The sequence below is a fragment of the Emys orbicularis genome, chromosome 2 (genome assembly GCF_028017835.1).
Source record: "Emys orbicularis isolate rEmyOrb1 chromosome 2, rEmyOrb1.hap1, whole genome shotgun sequence".
In the NCBI taxonomy this organism is placed as follows: domain Eukaryota; kingdom Metazoa; phylum Chordata; order Testudines; family Emydidae; genus Emys; species Emys orbicularis.
In genome coordinates this window covers 72619580-72635200 of record NC_088684.1, presented here as the reverse complement: position 1 = coordinate 72635200, position 15621 = coordinate 72619580, and the positions used below count along the sequence as shown (strand labels likewise).

Here is a 15621-nt window from a genome sequence, read left to right as displayed (position 1 = left end):
TCCCTTTGGAGTCAATGGCAAAACTCCTAGTGACATGAGTGGGTACAGGATGAGCAAAGTTTTTCCAAAGCGCTGCAGGATTGGATGTAAACTGAGTTTAACTGGATTACCGTACACATGGGAAAGTGCTTTTTCACCATGATCCAATATATGTTTTACATTGGCAAAGCATTTTATAGCTTCTCAACCAATATAACATTTGTAATATAAATAATTTAAACTGAATAACTACAAAAATAGGGATTTATTCTGCCCTCAGATACATGAATGCAACTCTCATTGATTGCCACAGAAGGTTGCACCCATGTACTTGTGGGCTGGATAGAGCTCTGAAAATATATACATTAGTGTTCTTAAAAACTTGTCATTTACCGCTTTTACCATAATTTACTCCATTTGTTGTATTCTCAACACATAGAATGAGCAACTATATAATGTTTAAACAGTTATCTTTGCAAATGGCAAGGTTTTAAGGGGATCACGTGTTGCATGTACAGTATTGCATGTTATATATTTAATGTCGTTTCAGGCTTACTATATATTGACATTCTGTGTTTTAAACATCATGGAAATTGAACATTCTCTAGGTGTGTAATAATTTTCATGTATATTAAATACAATGTAAAAATTGGAGAAAACAAAACAGAGATTAGGAAAATGTTTCTCTTTCCATACATTTGAAATGATACTTTCCCTTATTTTTTTCCCTCCCTGATACATGTGGAAGGGAATTTGATAATTTCTCAACTTTTTAACGTGGCTTCTATTAGAAGTCATTTATCATTTGACAGCACGGTGATAGGACAATAACAGTGATATTTCCATGGTGTGGAAACTTATCTGAAATGTTGACTTTTTAATAGTAACCTTTGTAAATACCGTGTTAGAAAAAGTTTCCAGTTACACTCTATTAAAATGTTATAGTTTGGTGGAAGTATCAAGAATTCTGTCAAATGCAGATATTTAGAATAAAGTTAAGGACTCTGTGCAGTAATGTGCATAGTCAGTGTTAATTATGCGTGCCTCATGGTGCAGCAAACACTGGGCAGTGGGTACATGAGTCATTTTTCTCATACAAATAGTGCTCATGAAGTCAGTACCAAGACAATGTCTCATCCAAATATTTTATTATACAAGTTTAATTAAAAATAACAAATACAAATATTACATAGATCCTTTTAACATTTTTTAAAATGTATTCCTCCATTCCCTTCCTTGCTACCTTACTCCCTCCCTCACTTGTTTACTCTTTTCATTCTTTTCCCCATTAACCATCTCTCCTTTCCCCCTATCTTCCTCTATTTCCTAGGAGGTCACCCTTGAACATCTTTCAAATGCTACAGTTTTCTTTACCCCTTTTCTCCCCTGAATTGCAGAAGCTGGGTTTCCAGGAAGAGAAAATTCAGTGCTGTTAAGTCACCTTTCTTCTTGCCTGGCTTCTGAGGCCAGCTGGGGTTTAAAACAGCTCTCTGTCCATGTTAGAATAGTTCTGCACCCACTCTAATGTATGCCAACTGGAACAGTCCCTTAGGAATCATTTGGCTGGCTAAGGAGCAACAGACTGCAGGCTGATCTGGCCATACCCCTCTCACTTCCTGGCCGGCCTCACAACACCATCTATATGCAGGGGGAAGGAGTAGGTGGTATAGTATGTGCCATGCTGGCTGTGTATCACCAGAGGATTCCCCTAGGAGAGGGGGTTTCTCTAAGGGCAACTTTTAACTTTTCTTTATGCCACTGAAACAATGCCAAGGGAACTTAATTTGGGCTGATAGCCTTGCCCAATTATTGCCTCAGATTTTTTCAACTACTGCATAATAATACAATTGGAGCTAAAATTAAACGGGTGGGTGGGTGGTGGAGAAGAAAAGAGGGAGAGAAAATCTTCATTATATATTTACTACTTCATTAATATTTAATTACTGCTGTGTTATCTGCAAGCCTGGGCTAGCTATTGAAGTCTGAAACTGAGCCAGAGTAGATTCTTTAGGTGAAATATTTGTGAAAAAACAGTAAAATCACCTTACTCTTCCATTAATCCCCACTTTTTTCCCCCAGTCCTGCACAGTGTGTACCATGGATTTTGCCTCTATGTCTAAATATAAAAACATTAAAAATTATGCAGTTTCAACTTCACATTACCAAGGGCACAGAGAGGATCTCTGTAGAGCTTGGAGGTTATTCAGGATTTCTGTCAGCATCATAAATCTTGCTTGTTTTTAGCAGTGCATGCTTCTAGACACACTCCATGGATATAACTGAAATAAATGCAGCTAAGAAAAATGACTTAGTTACATTGTCTATTCTCACGTCCAAACCCCTTCCCTTCTATAGTACATTGTGTACTTCTTTTGTCATTAATTTGTTTTCCCTAAGGAATGAGTTTGTGTGAGGGGGAAGGAATGTCAGGCGTGAATGCAGTGCTCGTGCTGGAATTTTTAAAGGCTTTAGCCTAAGTTGTCTTGCTTAGCTTTCAACATAGAGAAAATCTCCTTCCTTCTGTGACAGAAGAGGGACTCAGCCGCCCTCTCAGCACTATACATCACCCTTCCATAAACTGCAAAGGAGAGAAATGGATGGCCTGGGAGAAAAAACCCCTCCAACCGCACAGTCTGTTACCTGTACTACAGACCACTCCCCCACACTACACCTTTTTGTGGTTACAGAAGCAGCTGAATCCAGGGGGTTCTAACACAACTATTCTTCTCAGGAGCCAAGGAAAGTTACCCTGGTCTTCCATAGATACCTGGGGATCTGTCAAGTTTATGAGCAAGTTGTGTGGCCCTTTCCATAGGGAAGGAAGCCTTTTGCATATCATTTGATGGGATGATACACAGGAATGTCCACAAACAGAGATTTATTTTCCCTTGGATGGAAAACAAAAATCTTACCTACTCCATAATTTACACATGGAAATGGGGGGGGGGTAGGCTTCTTCATTCATTTAGTATATGGGAGGTAAGTCCCTTCATCTTGACATCCATAAAGAACTGCAAAATGGAGGGTTAATTAGATACATATTGGAATGATCATGAAAGTTAATCAGCACAAACAATGTAAAGGGAAAACCTAAAGGAATTCTAAGATTCGAACGAGAGGCAAGATGAGAGAAGAAGGAAGTCTCTATAGACCAGTGCTCTATTAAAGGGGAAAAAGAGAGTAGATTGCTTGTCATGATCAAATATAATAATCAGTGTCATTATCTTTCTATACATCTATGCCCTTATATTGGTATAGAGAATCATAGAAATGTAGGGCTAGCAGGGACCTCAAAAGGTCATCTAATCCATCCCTTGCGTGTTGAGGGGGGACCCAAGTATACCTAGACTATCCCTGGCAGATGTTTGTCTAACCTATTCTTAAAAACCTCCAATGACAGGGATTCCACAACCTCCCTTGGTAACCTATTCCAGTGTTTAACTATCCTTACAGTTAGAAAGTTTTTCTTAATATCTAAACTAAATCTCCCTTGCTGTGGATTAAGCCAATCACTACTTGTCCTACCTTCAGTGAACATGGAGAACAATTGACCGCCATCCTCTTTAAACAGCCCTTAGCATATTTGAAGAGTTATCAAGTCCCTCCTCATTCTTCCTTTCTCAAGACTAAACGTGCCCAGTTTTTTAACCTTTCCGCATAGGTCATGTTATCTAAACTTATCATTTTTGTTGCTCTCCTCTGGACTATCTCCAATTTGTTCACATCTTTTCTAAAATGTGGCACCCAGATGGAGCTACTATAAGGTGGGTGGGTGCATAACTGGTTGGAAAACCATTCCCAGAGAGTAGTTATCAGTGGTTCATAGTCAAGCTGGAAGGGCATATTGAATGGGGTCCCACAGGGATCAGTACTGGGTCCAGATCTGTTCAATATCTTCATCAGTAATTGAAATAATGGCTTAGAGAGTACACTTACAAAGTTTGCGTATGATACCAAGTTGGGAGGGGTTGGAAGTGCTCTGGAGGATAGGATCAAAATTCAAAATGATCTAGACAAACTGGAGAAATGGTCTGAAGAAAATAGGTTGAAATTCAATAAAGACAAATGCAAAGTACTCCACTTAAGAAAGAACAATCAGTTGCACACATACAAAATGGAAAATGACTACGTAGGAAGGAGCACTGCAGAAAGTGATCTGTGGGTCCTAGTGGATCACAAGCTAAATATGAGTCAACAGTGTAACACTGTTGCAAAAAAAGCAAACCTCATTCTGAGATGTATTAGCAGGAATGTTGTAAGCAAGACATGAGAAGTAATTCTTCCACTCTACTCCATGATGAATAGATCTCAACTGGAGTTTGTTTGTTTTTTTCCAGTTCTGGGCGCCACGTTTCAGGAAAAAGGTGAACAGATTGGCAAAAGTCCAGAGAAGAGCAACAAAAATGATTAAAGGTCTAGAAAACATGACCTATGAAGGAAGATTGAAAAAATGGGTTTGTTTAGTCTGGAGAAGAGAAGACTGAGAGGGGACATAACAGTTTTCAAGTATATAAAAGACTGTTACAAGGAGGAGGGGAAAATTGTTCTCAATCTCTGAGGATAGAACAAGAAGCAATGGGCTTAAATTGCAGCAAGGGCAGTTTAGGTTGGACTTTAGGAAAAGCTTCCTAACTGTCAGGGTAGTTAAGCACTGGAATAAATTGCTTAGGAAGGTTGTGGAATATCCATCATTGGAGGTCTTTAAGAGCAGGTTAGACAAACACCTGTCAGGGATGGTCTAGATAATACTTATCCCTGCCATGAGTGCAGGGGAGTAGACTAGATGACCTGTCAAGGTCCCTTCCACTCCTACAATTCTATGATTCTGTGATTCTATGTCTACTACTTCCTCCTATCCACTAGGCTGGTAACCCTATAAAAGAAGGAAATTAGATTGGATGATAGGACTTCACCCATTCTCAATGAGTTGTTTAAAATAATTGCTAATGCTTCTGAGATTGTTTCAGCTTAAGTACCCTAGGGCAAATTTCATTAGACCCTGCTGACTTTAATACATCTAATTTATCTAAATGTTCTTTAACCTTGTCTTTGCCTAATCTGTCTTGTGTTCCTTCCCTATTGTTGTTAATATTATGTTTATAGCCACTCTAAATATTTAAACCAACCATATTTTTTCTAAATATATTCTATGGATTTTGACGGTCGTGACAATTTTTAGGAAAAAGTTCCTTAACTGTCACAGACTTATTTTATTATTTTCTCCAGGCCATTTAACATCTTTGACCTTCAGATTTCTCATAGGTGGCACTATTCCTATTTTAACCAATCTTACAGCAATGTTGAGAGATTTAATCAAATGATGTTTATAAAGCAGTTTTAACACCACAAAGGGAACTACTGCAGAACTATAAATACCACTGATTTACACAAATATGTAAACCTTATTTTTTTCATGAACTGTGTCCCACTCTGGAGTTGTCATAGGAGAACAAATCATTTATCAAATAGGTTGAATCTGAACCAGGTTATTTTATGCTTCACTGGAGGCACAACAAAAATCTTTTACACCATGATTCGTTAAAAGCACTTGCTCATGCTTAACTTTAAGCACAAGCTTATGTTCATTCCTGTTAAGAACATGCGTAATGCTTTGCTCAATAGAGATGGAGGATTGTTAAGTACTCTTTCAACAGGAGTCTTGATGCACCTAGCAAATTGTACATCGATGAGGGATAGAGGTTTGTCTTGTAGGATTTCTGAGAGAAAATCATGGAAAATATATGCTAAAATGTCAGATGTATTTTGGAGTTGCCAAATTGTCTTTTATTCACACTGGCTTTCCAAATTATAGAAATTTTCAGTTTATCTCAGGGAAGGGACAACTTTTATGCTTTGGGAATTAGAGCTGCTAGAGCCCAATGCTTTGATCCCTTGTGTCTCTACCAGTTGTTTCTGAACTCATGTTTTCTATTACCCATGGAGCTCAGGGTGCAGCTTTGCAGCCCCTAAGGAATTTTTTTTTGCTGTAACTAAAATCAATCCTCGCACTCACTTGCACACAAAAGTCCCAAAATGTCAAACGCAATGAATAACTTTTGAAAATCCACAAATGTCTTGACTTCCATGACAGCTGTGACAAAGATACAGCCTTATTCATTTCACCTAAGCATGGATAGTAACTTGACAGTCTTTCCTCCCCAGTGTCTGAGGATTTATTTATTTGCCAGTATTACCAAAATCATGTATTTGAAAATGCACATTTAAAGCCTCTCACTTTAACTTATTTGGCTGATATTTTTATAGCAGGCAATTCTACATCTCAGTGATCATATCAGACTTACCTAGCTACGTCTCTCTTCGAATGAGTTGTCCCTTAAAAATGTTTTCAGTGTGTTAGGCTAAAAAACTTCAATCACTGGCATATACATTGTTTTTTAGCTTTGAGTGCTATATTAGCATTTTTCTCCTGATATATGCTGGCAACTTTCTCCACTAAATATCCCTTCTATAATTCCAAGGCACACCAATGACACAATGGGAGAACCTATTCTAAACTTGTCCCAGGTTATCTTTAGTTCTCCCCTCATTTTTTCCCAACTCCGACTACAGCTCTAATGAACTAGCAAACTGGTTGTGATTAGAGACATTTACCACCACAAGTTTCTCGTTTAGGCCAGGACATTGATTTTCCTCATGTGGGGAAGTTTAGTTTCTTCCTTATCACATACAAACATATAGAGTGGTACAAGTAGTAGAAGATGTGAACTACCTGATCCTACAAAATATGCACCGCTATTACAATACTTAATATTAGAGGAGAATATTGAATAGTATATTCAAAGTACTATATAAACTTCAACTAACTAATCCTTATAATACCAAGAGGTATGTAGTTATTATAATCCTCTTTTTTCTCTGTAGAAAATATACCTAATTAAGTTAGGCGACTATCAAATGCAGCTTCCATTGACTTCAATTAAAATATGTGGCCCATTAATTCTAATTTCAAGTTTTTAGAATAAAATCATTATTTCAAAAGTTGATGTGAATATTTCATCAAGGCAATAGTATACATCGAAATAAATATGAACTCTGTGCTAAGTCTTCTAAATACCCTGAAAAATCTGCATCACTTTATAAAGACTATTCATACTAAAGGATTTCAATTTGGCATATTAGATTTTAACATGCCATACAGATGTCGTATAGTAGGTCCAAACTGCGTCATTTATCAAACAAATTCCAGTTAAATTAGAATGAGTTGTTCATTATGACAATGAAGGGGGGAGGGATAGCTCAGTGGTTTGAGCATTGGTTCAATCCTTGAGGGGGCCACTTAGGGATCTGGGGCAAAATCAGTACTTGGTCCTGCTAGTGAAGGCAGGGGGCTGGACTCGATGACCTTTCGGGGTCCCTTCCAGTTCTATGAGATAGGTATATCTCCATGAAATACCTAGAAGAGTAATATTGAGCCCCATTAAAAGGATATTAAGTCAATATAAATATATGTGGCTCCAAAAATTATTCAAGGGCTGGAAGAAAAAAAAGCCATAGAGTGAAAGATGTAAGAGTTCAATCTGCTTAGTTTATCAAAAAGAAGATCGAGAAGTGTCTTGATTATGATATATAAATACATTATGAAGAAAATATCAGGTACCAAAGGGCTGTTTAGTGAAAAGTGTAATGGGAAACAATGGCTGGAAGTAAAAGCAAGACTGATTCCAATTAGAAATAAGACACACATTTAAAAGTGAGGGGATTAACTGGATTCTCCATCTCTTGAAGTCTTCAGATTAAGACCAGATGCCTTTCTGGAAAATATGGTTTACTCAAACACAAGTTATTGGACTCAATATAGGAGTGACTGGATTAAATTCTATGACCTGTATTATATAGGAAGTCAAACTAGATGATCTAATGTTCGCTTCTGGTGTTAAAATGTGTGAATATTATTTTCCCAAACATAGATCTAGACTTTCCCAACTGCTACACTGAGGCAGGTTTGCCCTGCACTGGTGGTTTTGTCCAAGATAAAGATGCAGCATTTAGAGTGTCTCAAAATCTTAGAAAGACAAAGAATGGAAGACGGTAGGATGGGATGTTTTCAGTGATGGGAGCAGAGCAAGAAGACTCTGTCTTTTGTGTGTGGTGCTCTGCCAACTACTAGCCAATTCTGGCTTCCGTTACACGCAGCAGGATTAACCAAGAGAAACCCTTAGACCAAGACAGGAGTTGCCACAGCACCACTACAGAGGTAGGCCCATTTTCTCAGCCCAGACCTACAATGTGTATCCAGCTAATATTAGCCTGTGTAAATATAATATGTGTTGGGGTTTTGAGATAAAAGGCACTACATAATTAAACATTTTGTTATTTAGACCATTTTTTTTTCTTTTTAATCTAGTGTGGTATAATCTTTTAGGCAGGTTATGCAAATTAGATTAAAATATTATATCCAGGATAGTCAAAATTGCCTTTATTTCCTAAAGTTAGTTTTTACCACCATAGAAGACTGCACTTTCAATCATGAGTAAATCCCTTCTGTAGTCTGATCACCTCCTCTCTAGTTCCTGGGTGTCAAATCACAGATGTTTTGAGACCTACCGTAAAAATGCTATTTTATTTGGCATGAAGCAGTAGTTGTAGTCTGATGGCAAATTAGCTCTGAAATGAAATAGGGGACGAGTATGTCCACACAGGCAAGGTGTCAGGATGGTGAACAGCTGGAGTTTATGCAAGGTATTATTCATATCAGTACAGTTATTTCCTTACTATAGTCCTAATCAGCTCCAACCTGAAGGCACAGAAGGCTCATGTCATATTTCAGACTCTCACTTCCCAACTATCCCTGTGTGTATGACTCACTAAATGCAATTCTTTTCATTTTTATCTTGAGTGCTCTAATGCTGCATTCTTTACTCAAATTAAACTCCTAGTTAGAACAGCCGCCTCTGACCTTAACTTTGTCAGCACAGAATAATTACTCTTGGTGGTAAAAATAACTTATTTTACAGTATATTTTTATTATATAAATAGATATGAGAAAAAGGGAGAAATACAGGAAACAGTTGTGCATTCAGATAACATGACGGACCAGTGCAAACAAAAATACACTACAGATAGATATAATCAGAAGACTGGATTCTTCGTATACTATTTGACAATCAGCATAGTTTGTTGTGGACCAATATGGTCTCAAGAAATAACTTTAAACAGCCTCAAGGCTACTTAAAATATTACTAGCTGTGAATACTGCCAAAGGAATATTCAGGCAGGGAGGAATCACTGGCCGCAGCTCTTGGGCCGAGGGATGAAAAAGCAAGGATGAAGAGCTGGCTATACAAGTTGTGTACATTTGAAAGTGTCCCCAATGCAAAGAAAATTCTCAGCTAGCCACTTCAGCTGCCTTTAGTCTGATTTTATGCTGCCAGACAATCTAGTCAAGCCAACGATCCAACCCTGGGAGGCTGAATTAATGGATAGGTCCAGTAACAGAAACCAAAGTCTTGTTTACTTTAGTTAATTTTCATGTTCTGTAGAGCAATGGACTCTAGTAATTAGTCATTTCTGCTCCTGCATGCCTCAGCGTCTCCTCTCCCCACCTCCTCAACTCCTGCTCTTGTCCCTTCTCCTGCTGCTATCCCCATGGATTCTTGTGTCACTTCCCTGGGCTCCCGCTACTTAGTCTGCTATGTTTTCCTTTCTCCATGGTTCCTGACTTAACCCCAGTTTGCTCCTATCCTCCCCTTTCCCTCTACTCCTTCCTATATTCCCCCCCGAGAAACCCACACAGTCATTTGTCCCCTTGTCTTCCTGCCCCTATCCCTACTCCAACCTTCTGGCTCCTGCTAACTCCCCTGTCCCCTGAACTCTTGTTCCTATCCCCCAACACATGCCCTGCATCTCTCCCACCCCATTCCTCAGCACTCTGCATTCAAGACAGGCTGCCTCATCCTTCTTTCCATGTTATCTTGTCCTCATCAGGGAGAGCACTGAGAGAACAGGAGAAACCATTCTCCTTATTCTCAGTACCTGGCAACACAGCAGCCCCCAGAAGGCAGGAGGAGTAATGGCAGGGAAAGTTCTGCTTGGCAGCTGCAACCCTGAGATGGAGCAAACTGTCGCCCTGTGGGGATGGAGCATGCTCAGTGTACACTCTTCGGAGAATTTAGCTGTCAAGTCTCTACTGAACGCATGTGAACTACCATTTTGAAAAAAGCAATTAACTTGGCCAAATTATGACAGATTTTTATGGGTATGGCAAAAGGCACATCCCTGACATCAGTCCCACCATTACCACCCACCATCTCTGAATTTGAAGTTTGTGCTGCAAAGCGTGGAAACACCCGAGCTTGTCAACAACACAGTTGTACAAAGTTCTTTAATATGGGCAAAACAATGTAGTTTTTTGTAACCTTGTTCTCAGAATTGAATAAACTGTTTTAGCTGACACTTAATAAGAACATTCAGCCTGAAGCAGACACCTTTCATGGAAAATATCAGCTCAAACAGTTAAAGTTTGGTAAAGTTATAAGCAACTCTAAACAGGGTCTTATAAAGGAAAGCGTCAGGCAACCTTAACTTTGGACGTCACTATTTTCTCCCCTATACTAATATGTAATATTCAAAGGCCTGATCCTGCAGCATGCTGACCTTCATTGGCAGCTCAGCACCTCCAAGGTAATGTTCAGCATGTTGCATCTCACTGCACCAATCATCTGTACCAAGGCTTTTCTCAGATTTCCATTTGGTGAAAACCGCCATTAGTGCTTCTTTGCAATGTTAGAAAAATTATATAATCTCAGCATATACAAACACACACACACACACACACACACACCTCAGCATGTCTCTCAGCAAATAAATATCTGAGGCTCTTTTCACCAAACAGAAATCTGAGAAAAGTATCAGTACAGGGAGCAGATACTGGGTGAATATATGTGTGTGTGTGTGTGTGTGTGTACATGTTCATTATGTTATGCCTTCTCTTCCCTATTATTTATTAATAAGAATGTTTTATGAAACAATATCTTTGTTACTCTGAAGTGAATCTGCTCTTGCTGTTTGTAAGTGCTATCAAAATCATCTCCATAGCAACTAATTGTGATGCCACGGAAGAGTGTTCTTAAAAAGAGGAATACAAAAGGGAGCATGTGAACCTCTTAGAAAGTGGAGTTCTCTATTCATGCAGATATACCCAGCAGCTAAATGTGAGCGAAGATTAATATCTAAAATAATAGTAAACCTGGGCACAGAGTGTGAAGAACTAATTAATATTCAGTTACTAAATAAATGATGACTGGAGGTGCAAAATGCCTGCTAAATTGTTTTTTTAACTTCTCTTTACACCTAATGTGCTCTAGAATTAATGCTTACATTTGTATAGTGCTTTTTATTTTTAAAGGACCTAGACAAGTATTGGGCCCAATTACTGTGTCTGGTAAGCCCCCTTTGCATTTCTGCTGCAAAGAGGTCATTGAGCTGGCTTCACCAGTGAACAGAGGATCTCACCAACTTTTTCCCATCTACATAGTATAAAATGTTGATATGATAAAATCATTTCCATTAATGTGAAAGTGGTAGCTGAACTGAATATATATTTAAAAACTGAAATTAAAGTTACCTGATACCAAAGAGTCTGTTTTGCCCAATAACTCTCCTTGGAACAGATTGTGAACGCCTTACTTATGATGGTGAGTGTTGCCACCAATGGGACTGCAAAAATGGCTCACCAGCATGAGGAAGGGATTCCGTCTAGCCCAAGGTGATCCATGTGAGTTAGGCACACTTTCGTCACCCAGTCTTGGAAGCTGTTGCTGAGTAGGTACGGTTAGGTTCTGAGCACCTTCAACTCCCATTGACTGCAGTGGAAGCTCAGGCCATTCACATAGTGGATGATTGGCCCCAAGAAGAGATTACTTACTAGTGTTTACCAGCTACATTTTAAGTAAAATAAAAGGTAGTGAGCACTTCAAAAAAGGAGCAGTGTTTAGCTGGAGAGCATGGAGTTTTTAGAGAAAATAGACTTTCTGGAGAGAGATGAAGATAATGCCACTATCTGATGATTGTGAAGTATTCCACTTTAACTTGATCTTTTCAAGTTAATGAACCATGCTAGTTTCCCTTGGAGAAATTTATTGTTCTTACTTAATAGGTACATCATTATTAACTTGGCAAACAGGAGTCACCCCTCCTGACAGCAGGGATGCTGGATTACACAGCATGTGGACATGAGCCAAAGACCTTCCTGACAGTTAGTTTTGCTGCAAGGCTGTTTCTTTGGACTTTTTGTGGTTATAAATAAATAAATGGATAGATAAAATGACCTTTTTTGAGTGGAGAGTCAGGAGACTGGTACAACTTTCCCTTCTTGTGACAATTCTTTCCCAGAGAATTTGTTTTTAATTGTGGTCCCAGGCAAATACTACAATTAAATCATTATTTGTCTCATACAGCACATATGAAGTCATCACAAAGTTCAATAAAGGCCACCGCAGACTAATAAGTGATAATAAAAGAACAAGATTATGATCATCACTAAGCAAGTGTCTGAGTGCATTATAGTTATACTGAAGTGAAACATCTTATCAACAAAACAACTTCCATGAGACGAAAAGTTAGTTAATAAGGATGGTGTCTTAGTCCAACTCAGAGTACAAGACTCCAGACATTTTTATCTCATATTTGCAGCATCCTTTAGAGGTTTTGTCATGCTTTGTGGGGGATGGCATACTACCCTGAACTAATAACTTTTTTGGGACAGGCGCATAGCATTTTTGTTAAAAAAAAATTTACACACACATTGGTCAGTCCATTGACCTGCTTATCCATTATTTAACAGAAAGTACAATTAGATACATAGGTACAGGTTTAGCTGGAGAGCATGGAGTTTTTAGAGAAAATAGACTTTCTGGAGAGAGATGAAGATAATGCCACTATCTGATGATTGTGAAGTATTCCACTTTAACTTGATCTTTTCAAGTTAATGAACCATGCTAGTTTCCCTTGGAGAAATTTATTGTTCTTACTTAATAGGTACATCATTATTAACTTGGCAAACAGGAGTCACCCCTCCTGACAGCAGGGATGCTGGATTACACAGCATGTGGACATGAGCCAAAGACCTTCCTGACAGTTAGTTTTGCTGCAAGGCTGTTTCTTTGGACTTTTTGTGGTTATAAATAAATAAATGGATAGATAAAATGACCTTTTTTGAGTGGAGAGTCAGGAGACTGGTACAACTTTCCCTTCTTGTGACAATTCTTTCCCAGAGAATTTGTTTTTAATTGTGGTCCCAGGCAAATACTACAATTAAATCATTATTTGTCTCATACAGCACATATGAAGTCATCACAAAGTTCAATAAAGGCCACCGCAGACTAATAAGTGATAATAAAAGAACAAGATTATGATCATCACTAAGCAAGTGTCTGAGTGCATTATAGTTATACTGAAGTGAAACATCTTATCAACAAAACAACTTCCATGAGACGAAAAGTTAGTTAATAAGGATGGTGTCTTAGTCCAACTCAGAGTACAAGACTCCAGACATTTTTATCTCATATTTGCAGCATCCTTTAGAGGTTTTGTCATGCTTTGTGGGGGATGGCATACTACCCTGAACTAATAACTTTTTTGGGACAGGCGCATAGCATTTTTGTTAAAAAAAAATTTACACACACATTGGTCAGTCCATTGACCTGCTTATCCATTATTTAACAGAAAGTACAATTAGATACATAGGTACAGGTTTGGAGTGTTGCACACCTATGCACAGGTGAAAAAGTAATGGAAAGGGCAGGGACTACAAGGGAACTCAATCCTGCATTGAGGAGTGCTGCTCAGCTGCCAGATAACTTTTGCCTGGCAGAAGGAAAATGGCCTAAGGAATAGATATAGCTCAGAGTCTTGTTAGCAGGATGAGGCTCACTCTTTGGAAAACTGTGCACATTTACATGTTCATTTTGTCATGCCCCTTGCTGAATAGATCCATTGACTTATATGAGTGTGGCCATGAAACCCGGATGTGTTAAATCCATCCTTGTGAAGATAGGCACTATTCGCCTGTCCCTCTGTATGCTATTCTGTGCTTAATTTCGGGGGGGAGGGGCTGCCTGGGCTCAGTCCCAGCACTGCTAGGCTTGGTAGTTCATAGCCCTGGCCCATCTGTGCTTGTTGTGTCAGTTATGAAAGTTTTAAAAAATCCCTATTTTCTGCTCTGAAATGTGTTTTTTCTTAAAATTCTCAACACAGTTGTATCCATCAGGGCCATAACCAGGGTGGGGTGAGCAGGGCAGCCGCCCAAGGTGCAAAGCTGGGGGAGCAGGGGTGGAAAAATGGGATGGGCGAATAAAATGGTAGGGGGTACAGCTCTGCAGCAGGACTGGGACCTCATGGGTCCCATTACCATACCATTCCGTTCTTACTTCTGCACTGCTGTTGGCGGCAGCGCTGCCTCAGAGCTAGGTGCCTGGCCAGCAACCACCACTCTCCAGCCACCCAGCTGTGAAGGCAGCACTGCCATGAGAAGCAGTGTAGAAGTAAGGGTGGCATGGTATTGCCACCACCCGCAGCAGTACAAAAGTTAAGGGTAGCAGGTACGGTAATGGGACCCGTGGATCCCGGTCCCACTGCAGGGCTCTGCCTCCTCCCATTTCTTTTTTCATCCCTCCCATTGTTCAGCCTCCCTCCCCTGGCTTTGTGCCCTGGGTGGCTGCCCCATTCACCCTGCCGTGGTTACTGCCCTGGTACAATATGTGATGTAAACATCTAACACTAATACGCTTTCAAATAAACTGGTTATGACTGAACGTGCAGCGGTATTCCTGTCATTGGACAAGAGTTACAGGAGTGTTTTCAATAGTTAATATGTTCTTATTTATTAGTAAGGCTACGATTTAGTCACGATGATTACAGCAGTCACGGACCTTCGTGACTTCTTCAGCTTCAGCTGTCCGCAGCTGAAGCCAGGGCTGGAGCTGTGGCTATGCTCCCCACATAGCCCCGCAATGGGGACCACAGCCGGGGCTGTGTGCTCCTGCCCCCTGGTGAGGGCAGCTCCTGCCCCGCGGCTTGCGACGGGGGCCGCAGCCGGGACCGTGGGCTCCTGCACCGTGGTGGGGGCCGCAGCCTGGGCCAGGCGCTCCTGCCCTGCGGTGGGGGCTGCAGCCCGGGCTGTGCACCTCTGTCACGCAACTTGTATGGTTATTTTTAGTAAAAGTCATGGACAGGTCACGGGCTCTGTGAAATTTTGTTTGTTGCCCGTGACGTGTCCGTGACTTTTACTAAAAATAACTGTGACAAAATCTTAGCCTTATTTATCAGTGTTCTAAATATGATGGTGATAGATTCAATTCCATGTACCTTATAAGTTGTTAGTAGTGTGTGCACATTTTGGGATAATGTTTATTTTTGGTTCTTTTCTACCATCCAAGTATAAAAGTGTTATGATTTGTCCCTCTGACCCAGGGGTGTCCAATCTGGGGATTGGGGGACACTTATGGCCCTTGGGCTCTAACTTCTGGCCTTTGAGGTAGCTGTTAAGAAAATTGGTATTTGATTATTATTGAAAAATGAGATTGCTAAGTGGTGCTCTACAAGTTTTTTAATTGGAATGTTTTCACTATGGAGAGAAGCATAGGGATTGGGGGGGAGGGATAGCTCAGTGGTTTGAGCATTGGC

At 39.8% G+C, this 15621-nt stretch overlaps 1 protein-coding gene across 1 annotated transcript in view; it reads left to right on the top strand.

Annotated features, from left to right (window-relative positions):
* The window catches only part of SNTG1 (syntrophin gamma 1), a 260892-nt gene that overhangs the window by 191456 nt on the left and 53815 nt on the right, over positions 1-15621 (top strand). The gene's annotated exons all lie outside the window — the stretch shown is intronic.